This window comes from Castor canadensis, chromosome X (assembly GCF_047511655.1).
Source record: "Castor canadensis chromosome X, mCasCan1.hap1v2, whole genome shotgun sequence".
In the NCBI taxonomy this organism is placed as follows: domain Eukaryota; kingdom Metazoa; phylum Chordata; class Mammalia; order Rodentia; family Castoridae; genus Castor; species Castor canadensis.
In genome coordinates this window covers 63,506,140-63,527,681 of record NC_133405.1, presented here as the reverse complement: position 1 = coordinate 63,527,681, position 21,542 = coordinate 63,506,140, and the positions used below count along the sequence as shown (strand labels likewise).

At 32.8% G+C, this 21,542-nt stretch overlaps 1 non-coding gene across 1 annotated transcript; it reads left to right on the top strand.

Moving 5' to 3' along the window:
* Positions 1–1,521: 1,521 nt before the first annotated feature.
* On the top strand, positions 1,522–1,653 carry LOC141420151 (small nucleolar RNA SNORA51). Its single transcript, XR_012444837.1, has one exon. It is a non-coding gene; the product is annotated as a small nucleolar RNA SNORA51 (small nucleolar RNA).
* The last annotated feature ends 19,889 nt before the right edge of the window (positions 1,654–21,542 follow it).

Sequence of the window (21,542 nt, the reverse complement as noted above, 5' to 3'; positions counted from 1 at the left end):
AAAGACAGTCCTCATCAAAACAAACAAAATACACATAAGAATAAAATAAAACATGGGGCTTTTCAAACATGTGTAAAAGAAATCAAATGAATTTCTAATAGTAAGAAAGAAAGGATTAGAGTCATTGATAGTTTTCTTCTCCTTTTCTTTTTGACAGTACTGGGTTTTGAAATCACGGCCTCATGCTTGCTAGGCAGGCCCTTTACAACTTGAACCACTCCACCAGCCCTTTTGTGTTTTGGGTGTTTGCGAGATAGGGTTGAGCGAACTATTTGCCCAGGCTGGCTTCTACCCAAGATCCTCCTGATGTGCACCTCCTGAGTAGCTAGAATTACAGGAATGAGCCATCAGTACCCACCTTTATTTTTTTATATGTCTATGTTAATTTCTAAGTTTGAAATTAACACAAATTTAACATTAGTACATACACGTATGTGTAAATTAACCATTTGTGCTTAGCATTAATTTATGGAAATCTTTCATATTATTCTTGACAAGATAGTCCAGTGATTTTTATATCTACTACAGCAATTTTCATTACAGTCTAAAATAACATAATTAAATTGCCATTTTTAGCTAATTTGAATCCAACGATTTTGAATTATTTTGACTTTTATTTAGCATCCCCGAATTACTACCATAAAAGTTGCAATTGCTTTCTTCCATTAATTTCTGCTTAAAGTTTAATCATCTAAGCGAGTACATGAGAAATATTGGTCAAATTGTATTTTCTTTCTTGTTTTTCAATTGATAAATTTTAGAAATCCTGGGTATGAAATATGATATGGTTTTTCCCTGAATTCTTCTCTACATTCATTTATTTTTTATAGTCTCAATTACTATCTATTTCCTAGAGTTTTATTTGAACTTTTAAATCACTTCACAATAATGTCCAAGAAGTTATATCTTCCAAATAGAAAAGAATTATGCAATAGTTCTTACAATAGATGAATATCATAGAAGAGTATAGCAATCATGTCAGACATGAATAGATACATACCTTATATGAAATAAGTACTATAATGCAAAAAAATAAAAACACTTCTAGTGAAAAAGATATGCTTTCAGGCTTACTTACATAAGCCAGCTGCAACTACTACATTGTTAATGCTGTCAACACAATTGATTCAGAAAAATCGACTAAAGGATCATTTGGCAATCTTTTGTGCTCATTGAAACAACCAGGATAACAAGATCAACACTGCTAGTCTTCAGAATTTTGAGGCAATCTATAGTTATACCTTGTACTTCAGATTCTACATCTCAGTCTAACTAAATGCAATGGTAACACAAGTGCTTGGCTATACAATATTAGGTAAAATGTGTTCTTTCTTGTGTTTTTATAACAGAGAGAACATTATTCATTTTTTAATGCACAATATTCAATTTTCCACACTATTCCCATAAATATACATCAATTTAGTTATTTAAAGATAGAGATTATCTTTTGTCTCAGTATCTTCTGTTTATTAATGCTGGAAGACATCAATTTTATTTAATTTTTAAAAATAAACTTATTTTGGCCTCCTGATACTTATCACAGGCTGTGTTCTTACACTGATTGTATGGAAATACGAGGAAAAGTTCACCTACCCCATATAAACCTCAACTCAGGCCCTGTGCCTGGTCTGTATTGTAGAAAGGGAGACATGGGGGGGGGAGGAAAAACATTGAATTAATTTTAAATTGAGATATAAACCTACATATTACTGGGGTATCAGGTCCTTTTTCAGTACATGTATAATTATACTTTGTATAATTTTAGGATAAGATTAAAATATCCTTTTTCAAACATTTATCATTCCTTTTTAGAAAAATCATTGAAAATCATTTCTTGTAGCATTTTGGTTATATACTTATAGTGCAGGATTGGTGGTAGATATGATAGTTCTATTTTAAATCTTTGGAGAAACCTCCATACTGTTTTCCATAATTGTAGTGGTTTACATTCTTTCCTTCAGTATGCAAACGTTTCTTTTCAAAACATGCTTACTTGTACTTATTGTGTAAAGGGAAATGAATTTTCAGTGAGCTCTTTTAAAAGGAAAAAAGATAAAAAGTACAAATATAGGTCCTGCCTTAAATACCAGATGTTTTCTGCCATAATTTTGTAGACATATTATAATAAATTCCTCAGTGCTAGAATGATTGTCATGGTGTGAAAAAAAAGTACAATTACTAAAAAATAGTTAATATCACTAATATGTTGCTCATGGGATCAAAATATTTTTGCAGTATATATTATAATACAAATAATTGGTTTAATTATGAAATTTTCATACATGTATAAAATATACTTTCATCACACATCACCTTGTCTTCTCTCTTTCCCCTCCTGATGCCTTCCCCATATATTCCACCTTCTACTTTCATGTCTTTCTTTTTAACAATCTAGTTTCCACATATAAGAAAAATGCAATATATGTCTCCACAAGGCTTGCTTATTTCATTTAGCATGATGGTCTCTTGTTCTTGGAAATGACATAATCATATTTTTTATGAGCGAACAGTACTCCACTGTGCATTTATAGCACATTTATTTTCTTTTCTTATTTTATTTTACCCTTTACTTACATATGTATACATTGTAATGTATACATTGTTTGTACCACCTCCCTTCCTCCCCACCTCCCCACTCCTACTTCTACTCAGAACCTGTTCTGTCCTCTTGTCCTGCAATTTTGTTGAAGAGAAAATATAAGAGATAATAAGAGAAACATAGCATTTTTTCTAGTTTGAGATAAAGACAGCTGTATGGAGAGATTCCTAGCATTGCTTCCATGCACATGTGTATTACTACCCACATTGGTTCATCTCTACCAGACCTCTTCACTATTTCTTGGTCACCTTCCCATATTGACTTCTGTCAGTTTAACATTACTATATTATCTCCTCTGCAGTGGGCACATCAAACATTTTCAAGCTTTGGGTTTCCTACTTTTCCCTATTCCTCCTCTATGTGTTCTCCCCTTAGGGTATGACCCATGTCCAATAATATTACTGCATTTGTTTTGGGTCTAAAATCTGCATATGAAGAAGAACATACGATTTTTTGGCATTCTGAGCCTGGCTAAATTTGCTTAAGATGATGTTCTCCAGTCCCATCCACTTACTTGCGAATGACAAAATTTCATTCTTCCTTGAAGCAGAGTAAAATTCCACCATGTATAAATACCACATTTTCTTAATCCATTCATTGATAGTGGGGCATCTTGGCTATTTCCATAGCTTGGTTATTGTAAATAGTGCTGCAATATACGTGGGTATGCAGGTGCCTGTGTGATAACCTGAGTCCCATTCCTTTGGGTATAACCCAAGGAGTGGTATTGCTGGATCATATGGCAGATCTATATTTAGTTTTCAAGAAGCCTCAATATTGTTTTCCAATGTGGTTGTACTAGCTTACATTCCCACCAGCAGTATATGAGAGTTCCTTTTTCCCCTCATTCTTGCCAACATTTGTTATTGGTGATGTTCTTCTTGATGATAGCTATTCTAACAGGAGTGAGTTTGAATCTTAGTGTGGGTTTGATTTGCATTTCTTTTATGGCCAGGGATGGTGAGCATTTTTTCATATGTTTTTTGGCCACTGGGACTTCTTCCCTTGAAAAAGTTCTGTTTAGTTCCGTTGCCCAATTCTTTATTGGTTCATTGATTTTAGGAGAGTTTTGTTTTCTGAGCTCCCTGTATATTCTGGTTATCAGATCTTTTTCTGATGTATAGCTATCAAGTATTTTCTTCAATTCAAAGACCACTTCTTTTGTTGTGCAGAACATTTTTATTTCATGTATTCCCATTTGTCCATCTTTTCTTTTAGATGCTGGGCTGCTGGAGTTCTACTGAGGAAGTCCTTGCCAATAACAATTTTTTCCAGGGTATTCCCTGATCTTTTGTGTATCAACTGCAAGTTTTTGGGTCTGGTATTAAGGTACTTGATCCATTTTCAGTTGATACTAGTGCAAGATGACAGATATGGATCTACTTTCAGTTTTCTGCAGGTAGATAAGCACTTTTCACAGCAACATTCGTTGAAGAGGCTGTCTTTTCTCCATCATATGTTTTTGACAACTTTGTCAAAAACAAGGTGGGATTAGCTGTGTGGATTCACATCTGGGTCCTCTGTTCTGTTTCACTGGTCTTCATATCTGTTTTTGTGCCAGTACCATGCTGTTTTTATTGCTATGGCTCTGTAGTATAGTTTGAAGTCAAGTATTATGATACCTTTTTGCTCAGTATTGCCTTGGCTATTCATGGTCTTTAGTATTTCCAAATGAACTTTAGGGTTGATTTTTCAATCTCTGTGATTAATGTTATTGGGATTTTGATGGGAATTGCATTGAATATGTAGATTGATTTAGGTGGTATAGACATTTTTAATGTGTTGATTCTGCCAATCCATGCGTATGGGAGATCTTTCCATTTTCTGTATTCTTCCTTGATCTCTTTCTTCAGTGGTTTGTACTTTCCCTTGTAGAGGTTATTTACATCCTTTGTTAAGTTTATTCCTAGGTATTTGATTTAGGGGGGTGGCTATTGTAAATGGATTTTTTTTCTACATTTGTCTCTCTGAATATTGCTTATTTCATTTAGCATTATGCTCCCTAGTTCCATCATTTTCCTGGAAATGACATAATTTCATTCTTCCTTATGAATGAACAATACTCCAGTGTGCATTTATAGCACATTCATTTTCTTTTTTAAGTAAATTTTTATTAGGATATATTCATGATACAGGAGGGGTTTCATAGTGACAATTCTGATTACACTTATGTTGTACATTGCTTACATTGCCCCCATCGTCTCTCTCCCTCAGTCCCATACCTACCCCACTTAAAGCAATTGCAAGAGATTTTTCTAGTTCTGTTTCATACAAGTATATGAATTCCATCCACCATATACCGTCACCTTAATCACCTTAGTTCACTCTCTTCTTTCCCACTAGTTCTGACCCCCACCTCTGGTACACACTGTGCCTATTATATATTCTTAGTTTTTGTAATTAGTATTTGATTTGATATCCAGGGGGTCTCTGAATGTAGTGCCTCTGTTGGTGTGTTTATTTTGGTCTGCTCAATGCCTTAGAATACTCTCCCTTACCCCTTTACCTCCCACCCCCACATTTTTCAACATCTTTCAATACATATTCATACATCCTCTACCTTCACATCTTGTGGCATGCAATTTTACTGTTCCTTTGTCATTCTTTTCCTTTCTCTCTTTCCCTGAGTTCCATAGAGTAGTTCTACTGTTGCAAACATGTTCTACAACTGAGTTTGTATGTGATCATGTTTGTTTTTGTGTATATGTTTATCTTTCATTCTGTCTTCCATGTATGAGAGGAAACATGTGTCTTTTGTGTTTCTGGGGCTGGCTAATTTCACTTAACATGATGTCCTCTAATTGCACTCATTTACCTTCAAAATGAATGTCATTTTTCCTTGTGGCTGACTAATACTCCATTGTGTATATATACCACAATTTCATGATCTATTCATCAGTTGTAGGACATCTGGGTTGTTTCCAGAGCTTTGTTATTGTGAACAGTATAGCACTTTCATTTTCTTTGTCATTTTTAGTAGGCACCTAGGATGATTGCATAACTTGGCTATTTTGAAGAGTGTCTCAATGAACATGGATATGAAATATTGCAGTTATATGCAGACTTTGATTGTGTTAGTTATATAAGTAATGCCATAGCAGCAGCACCACATGGTAGTTCTATTTTTAGTTTTCTGAGAAATCCTCATACTGATTTCCATATAGCTGCAGTAATTTGCATTCCCATACATTCTATTTAAAGGTTCATTTTCCCACATTCTGACTAGTGTGTTTGCTGCTGCTTGTTATCTTGAAAGTAGAAATATAGACTGAGGTTAGATAGAATCTTAATGTAGTTTTGGTTTACATTTACATATTGCTAAGAATGTTGAAAGTTTTTAATGTATTTACCAGACATTTGTACTTCTCTTGAGAACTGTGCATTCAATTCATTATCACATTAATGATTGGGTTATATGTTCTTTGGCATTTGTTTTAGCTTTTTAAACTTTCTGGATATTAATCACATTTCAGATGAATAGCTGGAAAAATTCTCTCCAATTTTGTAGGTCCAGTCTTCACTCTTGTAATCATTTCTTTTGCTTCTTAGAAACTTTTTAATTTGCAATAACATTTGTCAATCCTTGCTATATTTTTTTGAACAATTAGAAAGTCATTGCATATTTGGAAAGTTGTTGCCTATGTATGTATTTGAAATACTTTCCCTATGTTTTCCTCTAGTGCTTTCAAATATTCAGGTGTACATAAAGATCTTTGAGCTATTTTTAATTGATTTCTGTACAGATAAGAGATAGAGATCTATGTTCAGTCTTCTACATGTGAATCCTAAGTTTTTCTAAGACTATTTGTTGAAGCAGCTGTCTCTTGTTTCAGGTATGTTTTTAGCTGTTTTATTGAGAATCAGTTGGTTGTGATTTATTTCTGGGACTTCAATCCCACTGCTCTACATGTCTCTTTTTGTGTCAGCATCATGCTCTTTTTGTTCCTATGGTTCTGTACTATAATTTGATGTCAAGTGTTGTGATATATCCAGCATTGCTAATTTTGCTCAGGGTTCTTTAGACAATTTGCAGTCTTTTGTGTTTCTGTATTAATTTTAGGATTGCTTATTCTATTTCTCCAAAGAATGTCACTGGAATTATGGTGGAGACTGTGTTGACTTTGCAGATTGCTTTCAGTAAGATAGCCAGGGGTTTTTTGCTGTTATCGGAGCTTCAAATCAGGGCCACACACTTACTAGGCAGGTGCTCTATCACTTGAGCAACACATCCAGCCCAAATTAATTTGTGTCTGCTGGTAACTATTTTTAGTGTGCTTACAATTTTTAGTGGGCCTTGTACTTGCTAGGCATGTGACTCTACCACCTGAGTCACTCTGCCAGGCATAAAGTACTGAGGTTTGAACTCATTTATCAGTACTGAGGTTTGAACTCATGGCCTCAACCTTGCTAAGAACAGTAAAAAGAGTAGATACATTCTTAATTATAGTTTTTTCCAGTTAGTGTAATGTTGGTTATATGTTTATTTTATGCAGTCATTATTATGATGAGATATATTTTTTCTGTTTCTAGTTTCTTCAGGGCTTTTATTACAAAGGATGTTGAATTTTACCAAGGCTTTTTCTGCATCTAATTGAGATGAATTTTATCCATTATTCTATTCATGAGCTGTATTACATGTATTGACTTCTGTGGGTGAATTATCCTTTCATCCCTGGTTATGAAACCAAATTAGTCATGGTGAATGATCTTTTTAATATACTGTTGAACTTGGTTTGCAAATATTTTATTCAGAATTTTTGAATGTAGGTACATCAGGGAAATTGGTCTACAGTTTTATTTTTTGCTGTGCTATATGGTGCTTTAGCATCAGGATAAAATTGGCTTCATAGAACAGAAAAGTTTGGTAATGTTACTTCCTTGTTTACTTTATGGAATAATTTGAGGTACATTACTGTTAGTTCTTCCTTAAAAGTCTGGTAGAATTTAGCAGTTTATCTGTGCAGTCTTGGGCATTTTTTTTAATTTACAGACTATTGCTACTTCAATCTCATTATTTGTTATAGACTTGTTTATGTCACTTATTTCTTCTTGCTTCAATATTAGTATATCAAATTTATCTACAAATTTATCCATTACATCTATATTTTCTAATTTACTGGAATGTGAGTTTTCAAAATATCCCCTCATATTCCTCAAGGAGTTCATATTTATCTGTGATTATAACATCCCTTTAACTTCTAATTTTGTTAATTTCCATCTTTTTCTGTTTCTTTTGTTTAGTTTGGCTAAGGGGTTGTCAATCTTGTTTATTTTTTTGAAGAACCAATTCCTTGTTTCACTGAGTATTTGCATTATTCTTTAGACTCCATTTCACTAGCTGTTGTCTTGAGTTTTATTACTTCTTTACTTCTTCTAATTTTGGAATTGGCTTGTTTCTGTTTTTCTAAGATTTTGAGGCAAATCTTTAGCTTATTTACTTGATATTGCACTGAATATTTTTAATGTAACTCCTCACAGCTATAATTTTCCATCTTAGAAATACCTTTGTGTGTCCCAGTAGTTTTGTAAATTGTGTTTATATTTCATTTCATTGAATGATATTTCAAATTTTCTCCCTGATTTCTTCAATGACCCACTGCTAATTCAAAAACATATCATTTAAACTCCATGTGTTTTTGTAGTTTCTGTAGTTTTCCTTAGAATTTTTGTTTTTGTGGTTTCCAATATGTTCTGATAAGATATAGGAAGCAATTTCAATATTTTTGTATCTGCAAAACATGTTCATGGTTTAAAATGTGATGTGTTTTGAAAGATTTCCTTGGTGTGCGCTGCTGAGAAGCATGTATACTCTCTAGATGTTGGATGGAATATTCTGTAGATGTCTGTCAAATTAATTTGATCTACGGTTGAGTCTGAAATACTTTTGTTGATTTTTTTGTCTTTTTTGTGTCTGGACCTATCTGTGGAGTTGGGTTTGTTCTATGATATTGGATACACAAATATTTGTTGTATACACATTTCTAAATATATCTTCTTCATGGATTTTGTTTTACTTTACTAATATTTAGTGACTGTCTTTGCTCCTGTAGGCTAATTTTGACTTCAACTCTAGTTTGACAGCTATAAGTATAAGAACTCCTGTTTGCCATTGAGGTATTTGTCAGACAATAAACAATTGAATTTTTTGTCCAACCAGTCCATAAGCATTATTATAATTGGACAGTTATGACCATTTACATTTAGCTTTGTAAATAAGATATATTTTCTGATTCCTGTATTTTTGGTGCTTTTCCCTCCTTGGTTGATTCCAATACTGTTTTGTATGATTCATCCCAGTAGTTTGCTGGCTAAATGAGATGTGCATGTCTCCTGATGATATTTTGTTCATATATTCCTCTAATCAAATATATTTTTCTTGATGTCTCATTACTGTCTTTAAGTATCTTCCCTACTGCTTGCTTAGTGATCACGAATTTGTATTAGTTTGTGTTGATCTTGGAAAGTTTTTATATCTCCATTAATTTTAAAAGATAAATTTTCTGAATGCAGTTACATTGTTAACAGCTATTTACTCTCATGAGTTGAAAAATATACCATTGTTTCCTGGAATTTACAGTTCTGATGTAACCTTGAAAATTGTAAATCCTGCCATTGTAAATTAGTGATTTTTTTTTCTTTTACCTTTCAGTATATTTTTCTTCATTCTGCAGTCTTGGTATTTTAACTATAATGTGACATGAAAAGGTTCTTTTTGACTCATGGTTATTTCAGATTCTAATTGCCATCTGTACATTTATGGATATAAGTTTCCATAGATTTAGCTGTTTTCTACTCTAATTTAAATGAATTGGGTCTCTATCCCTTGGAATTTTAATTTTGGTATCTTGATCATGTCCCAGGTTCTTGAAAGTTGTGTTCATATTTGGTTTCCTTATTATTATTATCATGTCAATATAAAAATTCCTTGACCTTGACTTTAATTCCTTATATTTTTTTCTACTAAAACTGGACTTTGGTGATACTTTCTACCATTCTTAAATTTGACTAATGGATTGTTTTATTTCCACAACTTTTATTCTTTTTTCTTTATAATCTCAGATCCCATGCTGAATTATTCATCCATGTTGCTGACTTTCTTCTGGAGTTTTTCAACAGGTTTCCTGACTTCATCTATCTGTTTGTTTGAATTTTCTTTCAGGAAATTGAATTCTTTTTCTGGAATTTCAACCATTTCAGTGTCTTCAGATTCAGATATAGAAGTGTTACAAGCTTTTAGAGGAATCATATTGCCTTGCTTCTTCATAGCTCTTATATTTCTGTGTTGCAATATCCATGTATTTCTAATAGAAAATTCTTTTAGGTTTTTTTTTTCTTTTTCCCTTCTTTTTATCCTAGGAGAGTCATCTTTTTTATTGTTGTGGTGGATGGAAGTACGTTCTGGCATTTACAAGAGTTCTTATAATGTATCCAATATACCGTGCTTGAATTCACCCCCAACACTGCTCTTCTTTATCCCCATCTGTCCCATTCCTGAAATAGTTTGAACAGATATCACTTTTGGATTTACATATGTCTGTACACAGTTTTTGCACCGTATTCACCCTATTCCCTTTCCCTGCCACTTCCCTCTCCAATAGCGACCAATCCTCCATCTGGGTATAATCTGTTCTGCCCTCTAGTTCTCTAATTCTGTAAAAGAAAAAAAATGACATTTTTGCTTATTTGAGATATATGTAGCTACACAAGAGTGTCCTTGCGATATTTCCATGTATATATATTATAAATCTAATTGGTTTATCTCCTCTGTTTTTCTTCATTTTACATTAGTCCCTTCTTTGTGGTGGTTTTGGCCAGTATAAGAATTCTATATTTGTTCTTGTATAGAGGGTATATCAACCATATGTATCTTCTTAGTTTCCATCTTTTACCCTACACCTCTCATATGTGACCTCCTCTGGTCTGAATGGTTTTGCCTAAAATTGCTGCATTAGTATTAGGTCTATATTCCACATATGAGAGTAAATATGCAGGTTTTAGCCTTCAGAGCCTGGATAACTTTACTTACAATTACCTTCTCCAGTTCCATCCTTTTACCTGCAAATGACAAAATTTCATTTTTCTTTGTGGCTGAGTAAATTTTTATTGTATATAAGTCAAACATTTTCTTAATCCATACATCAATAGTGGGGCATCTTTGTTGTTTTCATAGCTTAGATAGTATGAATAATGGTGCAATAAACATGGATGTGCAGGTGCATTTGTCGTAAACTGACTCACATTCCTCTGTATATTTCTAGAAGTAATACTGTGGATCATATGGAAGTTCTATTTTTAGTTTTTGAGGAGCTTCTGTACTGTTTTCCATAGTTGTTGTACTAATTTACATTCCACCCAGCAGTGTATGAGGGTTCTTTTTTCCCTGCATCCTTGTCAACATTTGTTATTCATTTGGTTCTCGATGATAACTATTCTAACAAGAGTGATGTTAATCTTAAAGTGGTTTTGATTTGCATTTCTTTTATGACCAAGGATGGTGAGCATTTTTTCATGTTTTTTTAGCTATTTGGCTGTCTTCCTATGAAAAGAGTCTGTTCAGTTCATTTGCCCGCGTCTTCACTGAGTAATTGACTTTTTGGGACTTTACTTTTTAGTGATCCCTGTATATTCTAGCTATCAGTCCCTTGTCTGATGGGTAGCTTGGAAAGATTTTCTCCCATTTTCTGGGCATGAACTTCAATTTAGAAACAATTTTGTTTGTTGTACAAAAGTTTTTTTAATTTCATGTAGTCTCATTTGTCAATCCTTACTCTTAGTTGCTGAGCCATTTGAGTTCTACTAAGGAAGTCATTGCCTATGGCTTCCAGTGTATTACCTTCTCTTTCCAGCACTGGCTTCAAATGTTCAGGTCTTATATTAAGGTCCTTAATCTGCTTTGAGTTGATACATGTACAAGGTGAAAGGCATGGATCTAGTTGCACTTTATTGCATGCATATATCCGGTTTTCCCAGCAACATTTATTGAAGAAGTTGTCTTTTCTTAATCACATGTTTTTGGCACCTTTGTACAAAACTCGATGGGCATATTTGTGAAGTTTTCATATCTGAGTCTTCTATTTTGTTCTACTGGTCTTAATATCTGTTTTTGTGCTACTACCATGCTATTTTTATTACTATGGCTCTGAGTATAATTTGAAGTTAGGTATTGTGTTACTCCCAGTGATGATCATTTTGCTCAATATTACCTTGGCTATTCATGGTATTTTGTGCTTCCAAATGAACTTTGGGATTGATTTTTCAATCTCTGTGATGAATGTCATTTGAATTATGATGGAAGTTGAAATGAACATATAGATTGCTTTTGGTAATGTAGCAATTTTCACTATGTTGAGTATCTCAATCCCTGAGCTTGGGGAGTTCCTTTCCTCTTCTGTAGTTTTCTTTGATTTCTTTCTTCAGTGTTATGTACTGTACCTTGTAGAGGTTTTTCACGTTCTTTTTTATGTTTGTTCTTAGGTATTTGATCTTTTTGCAGCTTTTTAAATGGAATTGTTTTCCTACATTCTTTCTTGTTGGTATACAGAAATGTTACTGATTTTTTGTAAATTGATTTCATGTATTGCTACTTTGCTGAAGCTGTTTATGGTGTCTAGAAGTTTTTTCATTCAGTTTTTCAGCTATTTTAGCTTGAAGATCATGTCATCTATGAATAGGGATAGTTTGACTTCTTCCTTACTTATTTGTATTCCTTATATTTCTTCCTCCTCTCATATTGGTCTGGCTAGGAATTCCAAAACTATGTTTAATGGGAGTGGAGAGTAGACGCCCTCATCTCATTCTTGATTTTAGAGGAAATAGTTTCAGTTTTTCCCGATTTAGTATGATGTTGTCTATAGTCTTGCCATATATAGCTTTTATTATGTTAAGTTATATTCCTTCTATTCCTGGTTTCATCCCAGCTTTTATCCTGAAAGGATATTGAATTTTATCAAAGGCTTTTTCTGCATCTATTTAGATGACATAATGGTTTTTATTTTTGCTTCTGATAATATGCTGCATAAAATGTAATGATTTGCATATGGTGATCTATTCTAGCATCTCTGGCACGAATTTGATTTGGTATTGGTATTTGATGTTTTTGATATGCTGTTGAGTTTGGTTTGGTATTATTTTATTGAGGATTTTTCATCTATGTTCCTTAAAGAGATTGGCCTATAATTCTGGTTTTCTGTTGTGTCCTTTTCAGGCTTTGGAATGAGTGTAATACTGGCTTCATAGAATGAGTTTGCCAATGTTCTTTTCCTTTCTATTTTGTGGAAAATGTTAAGGAGTGTTGGTAACAGTTCTTTTTAAAGGTCCAGTAGAATTCAGTGGAGAATCCAACAGGTCCTGGACTTTTCTGTTTTGGGATACTATTTATTGCTGCTTCAGTTTCATTGTATGTTATAGATCTGTTTCAATGACTAATATTACTTTTCATTAAATTTTGGATGGTGGTATATAACTAGAAATTTGTACATTTCTTCTGGATTTTCCAATTTATTTGAATATAGGTTTTAAAGTATTCCCTTGTGATTCCCAGGATCTCTTTAATATTTGTTCTTATCTCTCCCTTTTTGTTTCTAATTTTATAATTTAAGTCTTTTCCTTCTTTATTTTAGTCAGATTTACCAGGTATTCTTTGACCTTGTTTATTTTTTTAAAGAAACAGCTTTTAGTTTTGTTGTTTCTTTGTATGGATTTTTCGGTCTGTTTTCATTGAGTTTGGCCCATTTTTTTTTATCATTTTTCTCCTTCTGCTTGCTTGGTGTTTAGCTTGTTTTTTTTTTTTTTTCCCTAGGAGTTTGAGAAGCAACATTAGGTCATTTATTTGAGATCTTTCTGTGCTTTTAATACATGCAACTCATGGCTATAAACTCTCGTGTTATAACTGCCTTTGCTGTGTTCAACAAGTTCTAATAGGTTCTGTTTCCATTTTCTTTAAATTCCAGGAACTTTTTGAGTTCTTCCCTTATTTCATTCATGATCCACTGATCATTGAGGAACATATTATTCAGACTTCAATTTTTTGAGTATGTTCCTGCTGTTTCTATTGTGTTGTGGTCAGATAGTATGCAGGGGTTTATTTCAGTGTTCTTATACTTCTTGAGACTTGCTTTGTTCCTTTTTTTCTTTTTGTAACAAGGAAACATTTTTTATTTGATTATTCATCATTCCTGGAGGGACACACACACACAGAAACACAGAAAAGTAGCTTGAGGAATTTTTTTAGAACAGTGTCCCCTCCCTCCAGTCCTTTGAATGACTGATAGGATATCCTGCATCCAGGACTTCGGAACCCTGTGAAAGGAGGCATTATTAAGAAACCATGCTCTGTATAGAGCCTGTTAAGGCTTAACAGACATTTGATCATTGATCAAGTGCAGGGCCCAGACTTCACCTCTACCCACCCAACACTGCTTCATGGTGAAATCTCTACAGAGCTGATGTGACAATATCTACCACAAAGTATTTTACATATGCTTTTAAACTTTGATTCCGCAGTACCACTTCTAGGAATGTATCATCCAAATCTTTTTGCACATATACAAAAAGATGCTATGCACAAAGGCATTTATTGACAAATTGTAATATACATATATATGTAATTTTACATTATAGTACTATAATAGCTAAAAATTGGAAATAACTCAGTTTGCAGTTTAACATATTATATGGCTTTGTTCCTTAAGATATGGTCTATTTTGGAGAAAGTTGCATGGGTTTCTGAGAATATATTTTTTGCTGCTGCAGGATAAAATACTCTAAAGACATCTGTCACTTCCATTAGATCTAGGGTGTCATTCAATTCTAGAATTTCTTTGTTAATTTTTTGTCTGGAAGACCTATCTATTGGTGTTAAAAGAGTATTAAAGTCTCCGACTACCACTCCATTGGGGTCTTTCTGTGTTTTTACATCCGGTAGTACATGTTTGTTGAAGTTGAGTGCAAATATATCGGGGGGCTAAATAAGTTAATAATTGTTATTTCCTCTTGATGTACTGCTCCTTTTATTAGTACAAAGTGACCTTCTTTGTCTCTTGTTACTAATCTAGGTTTGAAATCTATTTTATCTGATATATAAAGTATTGCTACTCCTGCCTGTTTGGTGAGGGCCATTAGCTTGGTAAATCTTCTCCAACTTTTTTACCCTAAGATTGTGTTTGTTTTTGTCAATAAAGTGGGTCTTTTCTAAACAACAGATTGTCAGGTCTTTCTTTATATTACAGTTTGTCAAATGGTGTCTTTTGATGGAGCAATTGAGTCTACTAACTTTCGGTGTTAATATTGAGAGGTATGTGTTGATTTTTGCCATTTGGTTGTATTTGTGTGCAGCTAACTCTATGCTATTCTCTGAATACTTTTCCTTTCTTCTCTTAAGGTTTAATATTTCCTGTCTTTTTGTGGTTATATTTGTTTTGTTCTTCTGTGTGTAGGATTCCTTTCAGAATCCTTTGTACTGGCGGTTTGGAAGTCATACATTGCTTTAGTTTCTGTTTATCATGGAAGACTTTTGTTCCTCCATCAGAAGATTAAAGCAAAGGAAAAATGGAAAAAATATTTGGAAAGACACATTAATGAAAAATTTAACAAAAATATTAATGCACAAGTACAATAACTCACTAATATATAGTATAGGTACAAAGAAATGCAAATTTTAAGTATATCATGAACAAACAACTGAAAGATTGGGGATAAAGAAAACTTAAAGCCATCAAAGAAGAAAATACACATGATGTAAAGAAAAAAGAAGTAAAAAAGTTGCTTGACTTTTAGTCAAAAAGTATTCAACAGTGAAGATTTTTAGGCAAGGGTATTTATCATTTGATTTTTAAATTAATAGAAGCAAAAAGCTTCACTTAAATTCAAAAGAAGAAAATATTCAAGAATGAATGGAGCAAGAGAACTTTAAGAATTTAAAGGCAAGAAAAGCATTCAAGCCGAGCACAGCAGCTCCTGTCTATAATCCCAGCTAATCAGGATGTGGAGATCATGAGGTTTGTGGTTCAAGGCCACCTGGGCAAAAAGTATCAATATCATATCTCATTCCATTATAAAAGAAAACTTGGTGTGTTGCATGCATCTGTCATCAAGTTAAGTAGGAGCTATAAATAGGAGGATGGTTGTCCAGGCCAATCCAGGAAAAAACAAAGACTCTTTCTAGAAATAAATACATGGAAAAAGGCTGGGAATGTGGTTTAAGTGGTAAAGGACTTGCCTACAGCAAGGCCCTGAGTTTAAAACCTAGTACTGCCAAAAGAAAAAAGCTTTCCCACTTGAATTCTATATCAAGCAATACATTCCTCAAAAGTAAAAGCAACATGAGTTATTGCAAGAAAATCACCACTACACTAAGTGATGTCTTAAATTGGTTAAGAACAGTTAATTTTTTTTGTGCATTCCCAGCTTGTCTGGGCTATTTTTTTTTATTCATTTATTCTTATGTGTATACAGTGTTTGGCCCATCTAGCCTCCCATCTCTTTCCCTTTCCCACCACCCCCAACTAGAAGGTTCTCACTTCCAGGCAGAACTTTTTCTGCCCTCTTCTTCAACTTTGTTGAAGAGAAGACATAAGCAATAATAAGAAAGACATACCATTTTTGCTAGCTTGAGAGAAAGATAGCTATTCAGAAAGATTCCTAGCATTGCTTCCATGTACATGTGTATGAAAACCCAAATTGGTTCATCTCTGCCAAACCTATTCACTATTTCCTGGTCACCTTCACATAATGCCCTATGTTGGTTTAAGATTACTTTATTAACTCCTCTGCAGTGGGCACATCAAACACTTTCAAGTTTTAGGTTTCCTACCCTTTTCCTATTCCTCCTGTATGCATTCTTCCTTTACCGTGTAACTCACATCCAATAGTATTATTGCAATTATTTTAAGTTTAAAGTCCTTGTATGAGAGAGAACATATGTTTTTTGGCTTTCTGAGCCTGGCTAACTTCACTTAAAATGATGTTCTCCAGTTCCTTCCATTTGCTTGTGAATGACAAAATTTCATTCTTCTTTGAAGCTGAGTAAAATGCCATTGTGTATAAATACCACATTTTCTTAATCCATTCATTGGTAGTGGGACATCTCAGCTGTTTCCAGCACATGGCTATTGTGTATAATGCTGCAAGAAACATGGGTGTGTGGATGCCTTTGCAATAGCCAGAGTTGCATTCTTTTGGGTATATCCCTCGGAGTGGTATTGTTGGATCGTATGGCAGATCTATATTTAGTTTTTTAAGAAGTCTCCATATTATTTAGTGGTAGTACTGTTTTCTTTCCTACAAGCAGTGTATGAAGGTTCCTTTTTCCCCATATCCTCGCCAACATTTGAGTAGTTAATTTCTTAAAGAAGTTAAAAGTATTGTATTAGGTGGTTTGTAACATACAGAAAGAGAATATATGACAAAAAAGTTTATGTGAAAATATAGAAGAGTCAAAATTGTTAAAGATAAAGTTGAAATACTTTTGCTACTTTTCAAGTATGATATATTAGCTATATTTTAATAACCCTTACAAATGCTACAATGTACGCCCACCCAGCACAACAACAAAAAATTAAGATTTACTATAAAGTTCCCATATTTAATGTGGAAGCTTCAAAAGGGTAGTAAGTCAGTGAGACAGAAATACTTAGACACATGGCTATTTGAGTTTCAATAGTTATGTGAAAGTAGACAAATGGTCAGTAAAGGTGTTGGAATAATTTATTGGGGGAAAGTGGATATTTAACAGATGTGTGTCAGTACAATTAGATTTCTTCATACAATGTTATGTATCTGAACCTCACCTCATGCTATACAAAATTAACTTAAGATATATCACAGATATATAAACTAAAAGTATTGAATATTTTTGCCCCCTTGTCCTAGGTCTGTAAATACTAAATATGAGATAAAATGTGTTAATCATAAAATAAAATATAATAACTTATACTTCATTCAAATAAAAAAATACATGTTCCCTAACACTATGAAAAAGTAAATCTTATGTTTAGAGAACATATTTCTAATACATATCTGACACAGAACTTTTATCTACACTATATAGTGAACCCTTATGAATCATATTAAAAAGAAAACAAAATTCAATTAAAGTAGACAAAATCTTGACCTATCAGATCACAAAAGTGGTTACTGGAGATGCCTAATAACCATAGAAAAATATGTTCATTATTAGTCATCATGGTAATGCAAATTTAAACTACAATAAGATGGCTTTTTACTGTCATTGGAATTGGAATTTGTAAATAATAGTAATGACAAACCCTTATAATCTCAGATTCTGGCAAGATATATAACAATATTTTTTATGCAATGTTGAAAAGAATTGTACAGCTATTTTGGAAAACTGACACATCTTCATAAAGCTCAATATACACCTCAGAAACACTCAATCACCAATCAATGGAAGAATGTACAAATTTAATGTAAATTCACAAAATGAACTAAGGAATAAATTGGAACAATTTATTGACAGATGATCAACATGGGCCAATCTCATAAACATTATGAAACTCCTCCCTGAAAACATTTTCTCACAACTAAACCTCACTAAATTTTCAGAGACTATACAGAGCAGCAGAACAGAAAAACAAACCCAATGAGTATATCTCTAAAAACCATTAAAATCATTAAGCTCTGTAGTCTGTATGTAATTATTTTCCTTAGATTACTGATTCAAAAACTTGTAAATTTTCTCCCCTAAATAAAAGCAAAAAAACTGTCTTCTCTCTGTTCTGAATTGAGACCTGGAAACTTTGTTATCCTACTGAAGTTTCTCATACATTTATGAGGATATTTGTAAAGAGCTACTATATATAATTTCAAAAATTTAATCAGCACCAGAATTCCCTACCAATGTTGCCTATATGGTCCCTCTTGTTCAATTGAAGACAGAATGTACAGTCTAATGGAAAATGCAAATGACTGGATTAGAGTACATGTATGATCAATATAAAATATTTGAATTGTTTTCTATTGGAGCCTAGCATATGTTTTTATCCTATAGTCACTTCATTGGCAAATTTTCAATTTTCTTCACTTATCTGATGTTCATTTTTATGTAAGAACACTCGCTTTTCTGTCACTGTTTCACAATCAAATAACTGATATAGCCTCCAAATCATTTCTTCTATTTTAATATCACCAATTTTCAGTTTGATCAAATACCTTGCAATCTCAAACATGATTTCATTCTTCAGCTATACCACTATAATCATGCCCAGTCTCACTAAAAATTTTGTTTCAATTATATTAGTATATTTTTAAAATATTATGAAAAAGTTCATTCTAACACTCCTTTTATGAGACACAGTCACACATGGTTTTAGCTCAGGTTGGCCTTGAATTGTTCATCCTCCTGTCTCAGCCTCATTAGTGCTAGGATTAAAGTCCAAAAACATGCACCCACAATACCTAGATTATTATAATACTCTTTGTCAACTGAATTAAATATGATCCATCAGGTTGCAGAAGATATATCACCTGTTCATTGTGATAGAATTTAATCTAATACTCTAGTAAGGTAAGAGATTTGCCAGCTAGGAGAGTTTTTCTCAAGAGTTTTTGAAGCATTCAGCTAAATTTTGTGGGCCTTTTTGATATTTTCCATGAGACACTTTTTAAAAAATACTGTGAGAGGGTCTTTATTATCATCATTTCAAAGTATGATTATGAAAAATGATTAAAACAATAGTACTTTAATTCTGAGGACACAATTGTTCAAATCACTATTCATTTTATTTTGTATTAAATTTTAAATATTCAATGAACTTCATTTCTATTTAAAAATAGAAATATCCTAACCAGAAAATCTTAAAGTTTGAAATTGTTTCTGATACATGTTCTTTCATAACGATAGCATAACTCATAAGGACTTTTGACATAGGCTTTTAAGCTATTTACATTGTATAGTTTAAAACTACGTGCTTTAGGAAGGATATAAAAAGCTAAATAAACTGCTACCTTAATGTTAAAATGCAAAGTCTTCCCAAAAAGGTTATTTTCTCTGTGCCTTTATTTCCAGTAATATTTTCTTTGTTCATTTCACATTAATAGAAATTAAATTTATTTGTGCAAATAGACCATAAAAGAAAAAGAAGATTTTGACCTATACATTATAATACATTATGAAAGTGAAATATGCTACATTGTGTATTTCAGAATAAGGACAGGCATAATTTGGTTTGCAAATCAAGAGTTTTCATTCATAGTATAACTCATAACATTTGTTATCTGAAATTTAACTTTTAGTTATTCTTAACCCCCAATTCTGAAAAATATAAATAAATAAAACATTTAAATTTGTAGGAGTGTGGAGAAAACAATGACTAAAGTTATCTGAATTATTATTTAAGTAAACTAAATTGAGTTATTATTTATTTTGCCATATTATTCTTCATTGTTAGTTTAGTATTCAAATAATTACATTACGTTTTTGATGAATATAGTCCACTCTCTAACATTATTATAAAAAATATCAGTTATACATTTTGCCATGCATGCTAATTAGATTTATTTAAGTATTTTCAAGATTTTCATATTTTATTTACATAGTGTTTGTACAGTACAGCATTCAATAAAAAGAAATGAATGCATAATTGAAAGTCCTGTAGAATCAGAAGCCTATCTATAGAAAATGTAACATTAGGATACCTAGAGATTTCATGGTCACATTTTTTTCATAATATTTTTCAAAGCTAAGTATCAAACCCAAAGTTTAACATGGTTTCAGATATTACTTATGGAATTTAAATCTACTGTTTCTTACTAACTTCCTCAGCATAAAACCAATCTTCTTTCAACATATCTACATGTGAAATTTTATTTCAAGCAAATTTAGTAAGTCATAATAAGATCCATAACTTAAGAATGGGGTTTGTATAGATTCTGATTCTATTCCAAGACAATCATATCTTTTCTCAGAAATCTTATGTTTTGCCTTATCATCCTGATTCTACTGGAGATTTGGCATTGAACCAGTCTTAATTGATTATAACTGCTTGCAGAGATCTTAAGATTTTTGGGGCTTATTTTTCTTATATGTTTATTATGCAAATCTCATAAATGATATCATAAACTTTTTCTATGATTCAGATGGGCCTTAGTGTACTTTGTGATTTTGTTCTCTTGCATATCCTTCAGGTTTTTTTTTTTCTAATCCTCCTTACCTTTAATTACGAGTAGCTATTGGGTCAAAATGCTTCCCTACAAAAGAAACTGCTTTTATGTTTTTTTTTTCACTTCAGGCTATGTGTGTAAAAAACATTAACAAACAGAAATTGCTCAAAACCCATTTCAGTAAAAAAGTAGGACTTGAGATCCATAAATGATGGTATAGCTCCTCTCTTTTTGGTCCTCCTTGCTAAATATAGCTTTAAACCCTGGAATTAATGCATCAGACAATGATAAGAAGACTTTGAAAGGTAGAAAAGACTATGTGGACTCACTAGGAGATAAGAACTGAAGGAATAACAGAGTAGTATATTAGTACTTAGCAATGCCTCAGGCAACAGAAGAAGACATTCCTGTCCTGGTATAACCCATTGTCTAACACAACCAGAAAGGGTGGTCATAGTAGGAATTTTCTTTCTTAGATCTAACAAGAACTCTAACAATATCATCAGGCATACCTGGTGTTACCATAAGGTGGGATTCAGCTAGTAAAAAATGGCTTACACAGGAAAACATGTTATCTTTCTCAGTGGGCCAGAGACTGCCATGACCCACTTCAAAACCACAGCAGCTTGTCTCTTCTCCTACTTAAGAGACCGCAGTATGGAAAAACTTCCTGAAACCATATAGATGAATAGAATGGCTGTGATACGGAACTCCCATCTTGAACTCAGAGATTTCAATGTGTGAGAAGTTATAGCAAGGAATTTTGAGAGGGAGACCCTAGGATAAAAAAGAAATGTTTAAGGAGTTATGCTTCATCAATATGGGC